We start from the raw sequence: 6,000 nt of genomic DNA, 5'->3' as shown, positions 1-6,000 counted from the left end.
TCTTCTGAGTCCCTGCTGAAAATTGCAATACAAGTAACACAGCAGAAGCTTGTATACAGACAGAAGATATAATGAGAATAGCACTTCTCGTGGGAATTAAATGCTGCATCACAGTTTCATTTGCAAATATCTGCAATGGAAAAGCATGTTTAAAAGTGCGTTCAGATTTACTGTTTGGAGTCTCTTCTCTTCTGTACTATGCTTGCACTGTTCACATTATAAAACAAGGGATGCAGTTTGAAGTTGGTTGAGGGATAGATATGTAAATTTGGAGGAAAACAAAGTCAGAAAACAGTTTCAAGGTACAGTAAAGATAAGAGTGACTTTAAACCTAAAACTGAATTCAAAAAGCAATTTGCAAATACAGTTTAATAATATCTTTAATTTAGAAGTGAGAAATTCAAAGAACAAAGACTTCAAGTGACTCGAACTTGTCCAATGCTTTTTGGTCAGATGGTGGTAAACTACAGGTCTTCAGAAAACAATTCCTATACTATTTTATGATATCAGAAGATATTAGAAGATTCTAAGTGAGATCATCATGTTGGCTTTGAACACACAGATCATGTTGAGTGGAAAATCTGAGCAGTGATGTCCCAATCCAGATGAAGTTTTTTGCAACACAATAAAAGGTGGAGAGAATATGTATGGATAGTTCATATGTGGAACTGCTAATTCAGTTAAATGACTACCTAATGTCATAACTAAATGCATTTAGAGAGTTACTGACTGAAAAGGAAAAAAGAAAAAGGATATACAGCGTGGAACAAAATACAGTGGCTCTTGTATGACATGTGTTCCCTGTGACCTTCAAAGTATCTTCCATCAAATCTTTTGCTTTTTTAATATGAAATGAGAAAAACTTAAAATGTCAACATAGGTATTTTTTCTTTTAATGACAAAAGATGCAAAACTTCCAGAAAGGTAATCTTGACTTTCAAAGAGATCTTGTCAGCTCTGTTGATGTCAGTATCAAAAGAAGTTAATAATTATCTGAAGAAAACACATTTCTGTTAGTAACTTTTTTTCTCATACAAAATTTCTCAGGTTAATCACAGAAGCAGATCTGCAGGGGTATACTGTGCACCTTTACTTTTGCAGCACACTGTCTAAATGCTAGCAAGATTCTTACAGGCAATTACAGCATTATACCTTCTCTGGCATGACTAAATCTATGTTTGATAGGTTGCAAGGAGAAAAACTTAGTAGTTATCTTAAACATATATTTCTTGTACAGTATAATTACCAAAGGAGTGGGTTGCCTTTTTGCTATGTATAGGTCACATGTTTGGCCACGTTGTGTATCATTTAAAGGAGACCATAGCAGCTGTTGTAGGTGAACAAGTAACCTGTGGAAAATTGTGAGTGAATTTCACTGCTATACAATTAGTTTTTACTTGAGAGAAATAAAGCTCAGCATTACTACTAAGTGTCATAAACATTTCAGCCAGGATAGGCTATATTCTGTGGAGTACTGGTACTGACTTTGATCCGTGCCCACTTCTAAAAGACTACTAGCTTCACTAAATTTGTGAAGCTTCCAGAGGACTTCCCAACAAGAGGAATGAATGGCCATCAAGGTCAGTTCTGAAAATCATCTAGGTGATGAAAGAAATAAAAATGCCTTACTGCAAATGAAGCAATGATTATTATTATTATTATTATTATTTTTTTTTTTTTTCTATAAGGAGGAAATGAAATTCTAATACGGTAGTTCCCTCTGGATGCTCTTTAAAATTTCCTTCAGAATGCAACAGGATAATCCTGCCTACCACCTCCTTTGGTTGGGATTGTGCACAATGATTCAGACAATGACATCTTTGATTCTGCTCAACAGGAATTATCAGCAGAATAGTACACAGCAACATTTATTCATTTATTTATTATGTTTCATTTTACAGAAATTTTTGGGTTTTAGAGCTTAAAAAGGCCTTTTGCCTATTATGTTTCTTTCAAAGCTACACCCATGAAAAGTAAAAGTAGCTTGGGAATGCTATAAATTCAAATTTTTTCACATACTAATTTGTTCTCCTTTGGATTTTTCATAAAGACAAATCAGGCAACACATTTCTGTCCCTTAGTTTCCTCAGCTGGAAAAGGAGGGGAAAAAAAGACGCTGTGCTAACTCCCACATATATTGGGAGGATAAATGCATTGGATAGACTTGAACGGAAAGCTTTACTGAGGATATTTACAATAACCTTTATTTTGCCTGGCCTCTCATCAAAAGAAACACAGGGTTAATTCTGGAAGCTAATTCTTGGAACTATGCTGTTGTATAAATCTAACCTTGGTATTATTCAGTGCTATGTTCTAAAAAACACCACACTTTTTTCTTTTTTCTTTCTTTTTTTTTTTTTTCAAATAGTACTGCACCATAATTACAATTGCCGTAGAGGCAGGAGCTAAGCAATTAAATTCTCCATAGGTGTCGCATGTAATTGTTCCTAGCGAATCAGAAGATTAAACATGGCAACAATGCACAGCACAAGATAGCCTAAACTCAGTTTTTCCTGCAGAACTGCAAATAGTAGCAAATCAAAAGGCTGTTCTCCTTAATTACCACTGTATGAGGCATCAAGCTAAAAGCAGGCTCACTCTGTAATGTTTTCTATACAACTACAGTATGTACATACAATGCAAGCCTTTATGCACCACCTAATAGACAATATTATACACACAATTATTGCTAACTTTCATTTTACAGGGAGAAATCACTGGTGAGCCTAGGACATTGGCCTCTCAGCTTCCCCAGCAAGCAATGTGTTGACTAAACTAAGGGAACAGTTTTACTTCCTGAAGCCAGTAGAGACTATTTATACTTAAACACATTTCTTCACAACTTACAGCATGTTGTATTAGGTGAGAGTCTGTGAGCTGGATGGGCTGTACTCTCTGCGAGGTTTGCAAGCTGGAGCTTGTGGAGCACTTCACCAAGTTTACACATTTTTTCTCTCTCTTTATTCAGAAATCAGCTACCCTGCTGATCAGAAGTCCGTTTGGGACTTGAACTCAAGTCATCAGGATTCAAAGAGCTGAAACAAACAAAAATGATGTCGGTTTTCAGGAATAATGGACATTCTTGTACATTAATGTAACGTAAGGAACCAATCAATAAATATATATTTTTTGCTCTGAGCCAACATAAGCATTGGTGCAAGCTGAAATATGTCATCCGCTTTTGCCAGGATTATATATAGTTTCACGTCATTATTTCTTTAATCAGCTTTTCAAGTGCTGTAAGGCAGCAAGCTATCCCAGTAATGAGTTTCTTCCTATTGTAGGTTAACTGCTTGTTGAGATTTCCATTCAGCTGGAGAAACCATCTTGCTCTCTGACATGTTTTTACTGATTATCAGGGTTACTGGGTACACTGTGCACTGAATTTTAATTGGCATCAAGCTATATATTTTTAGTGAGAAAAATGGGAAGTGCTTCTTATGAAATCCTTGGGAATTCAAGTGCTTTCTATGAGAAACTGATTCATAAGATTTATTGATTCACACATCAGAAGAACATTAAAAATCAATCTTCCTATGTATAAAATGTTCACCTGAGGCATAAACAAAGGAAAGAAAATTATGAAAATCCTTATTTGAACATACAATTATTCATGTTGTTGTAGCAAGTATTATTTTAATTGCTGTACAAAGTCACCAGCTGGCAAATGGATTTTAACTTTCAGCATATTAACCTGTTTTATCTATGAATTGAAATAACTCAATTGTACTAAAAAAGAACTCCAAACAACTACATTTTATAAGCATTTCTTTTAGGCATATTAATACAGCAAATAATGCTTATCTTGATCATACATTAATAAACTGGAACGTTGGAGAAAAAAAGAGGGAAAAATGAATTTCTCTGTAAGTTGTCTTAAGGATGGAAAGTGAAATAAGCCTAGGTACTTAAATACCGGTAACCACAGAGATGCACAGTTTCAAATTTTATAACAAGAGACAGAAAGAAATACATTTAAGTCGGAGTGCATCAAACGTTTGTTAATTATGGTACAACAGGTACATCCTTCTAAGGACCATAGGTGCTATCTTTCCAGCTCGTAGTTATGAAATCTATTATTTCAACTTTTTGAAAAGACAGAAATTATAGTGTGTACCCTCAAATCATCACGGTCCAGCCAGCTGGGGGGAAAAAATAAATTTTCTAAAGCAGTTTGTAATTCCGCATATTTGCCACCAGTTAATTAAAAGGTAATGTCCATAATCCACGTTTTCATTAGTAAAAGGCAGGTAAAAGGATAAAGAGAATCATTAAGGAAAAGAGAATCATTAAGAAATACTGTAGCCAAGGTAACACCATGTATTTGTGGTACTTTTTGTGACCATTTTATTAGTGATGACCACTCTACACAAAATATAGATCTTCATGATATGTATCAGCAAAGAAGTTGCAGCTATATTTATTTCTTTAGAAATGTTTTAAGCGCTGCAGACTAAGCTAGCCTAAAGATGAAATGCAATGTAGATTTTTTTCTCATTTGCATGAGGTGATAAGCCACTGTTAAGCTACAAATAGTGGAAAGAGAAGAAATGAAAAATATACTAATGAACACATTGCAATGAAACTCTCTCAATGACTCTCTCAATGCCTTCAAACATAGGCTGATTTGTAGTTATTTGCACAGTTATTATTAGTTTAATTTTATTAGTTCACTGCAGAAAATCCTGATTTACATCTTGTGCAATTAAGTGATGAGTCAGACTCAATCACATACTAGTCTCGATTACTCTAATGCAAAATTGAAGGTGACCTGAATATGTTTTTTGACATTGAACCTTCCAAAAGCATTCTGAAAAATCAAAATTTTGTATTGAGAAAAGTAGACCCCAAAAGGCAGAACTTCACCAGCTCTTTGAAAGTCAGTGGGGTGACTAAATCCCGATTGCAGTGACAGAATAAATAAATAATTAACTTAATCTAGATTTACACTATTGTCAATTTTAGAAATGTAGCCTGTAGCCATCAGATGAAAAAGGTAATCCTACAAATACAGAAAGAATATTTTAGGATGGGAAATAGTCTAACTTGTGTGCTGAATAGCTACGTGGGAATTTGCTGCAGTAATTACCCTCCTATCATTAGTGACAAGTAATTGCTATAGCAACCCCACTGCCACCTGTCTCACACACTCTTTCTCTCTCTCTTTCAAAAACACACTCACACACTCTCTCTCTCTATATATTCATATTATTGAAACAAAAGCAGAAAAGCCAGTAGCTTAATGTCATTTATTGAATCACTGTTTTTTCTAATCAACAAAATATAACCTCTTCCTCCCTTGCCAACTCCTCATAAATATTTATCAAAAATATAATGTTTGTGTTGTAGAAAATAGTGCTGTTCAACCAAAGTATCTCCATTCAGCACTAATTCTTTGGGGGACAGAAAAGAGAACTCTCACAGCATGAGTTCTTTTTTTACTTTATTGTACACACTGGGCCGGAGACTGATTTCACAGGTATGGATGTGAATTCTAACAAAGGCAACCACATAACATAGGTAAAACTGGCTTGGTATTCACAACCAGGGCAGCTGAGAATAGTTCTCTTTCATTTAGACTCATCTAAAAGACCATCTACAGCTATTTTCTGTGGCTTTCTGTCAGCACCAGTTATTACCTTATGGTATGCAAGCATTTACAATTGTTACACAATGTTTTAGTCTTGTCAGCAGCAGGCAGAGACTGAAGAACAGATAGCAAGGTTTCACTATGGCATCACCTAATCCTGCTTCCAGTCTTCTGTTTTGCTCTTGACAATATCAGTGGAACCTTTCTTTGTAACCTTAAAATAATTGGCATGATATCAGTTTGTCTGTATTTGAAAGAACCAGAAATTTGCTGTTCCCTGTGATTAGGCAGCAAAAGAAGAAGTGAGAACTGTTGCTGATCCTTTTCTTCCGCAGTTTACAAAATCCCAGTTTTGCATCCCTAGTTACAAGCATTCTCCATAAAGCGATGTTCCTGCTACATCAGCATAC

At 35.1% G+C, this 6,000-nt stretch overlaps 1 long non-coding RNA gene across 1 annotated transcript in view; it reads right to left on the bottom strand.

Moving 5' to 3' along the window:
* Nucleotides 1-465: 465 nt before the first annotated feature.
* The window catches only part of LOC137857648 (uncharacterized), a 695,515-nt gene continuing 689,980 nt past the window's right edge, over nt 466-6,000 (bottom strand). The window contains exon 6 of the long non-coding RNA XR_011097206.1: nt 466-3,035. This is a non-coding gene — a long non-coding RNA (uncharacterized lncRNA). The remainder of the gene's footprint in view (nt 3,036-6,000) is intronic.

The sequence above is a fragment of the Anas acuta genome, chromosome 5 (assembly GCF_963932015.1).
Source record: "Anas acuta chromosome 5, bAnaAcu1.1, whole genome shotgun sequence".
Taxonomy (NCBI): domain Eukaryota; kingdom Metazoa; phylum Chordata; class Aves; order Anseriformes; family Anatidae; genus Anas; species Anas acuta.
The sequence above is the reverse complement of the archived record's forward strand: the minus strand, read 5'-3'. Positions and strand labels throughout refer to the sequence as shown.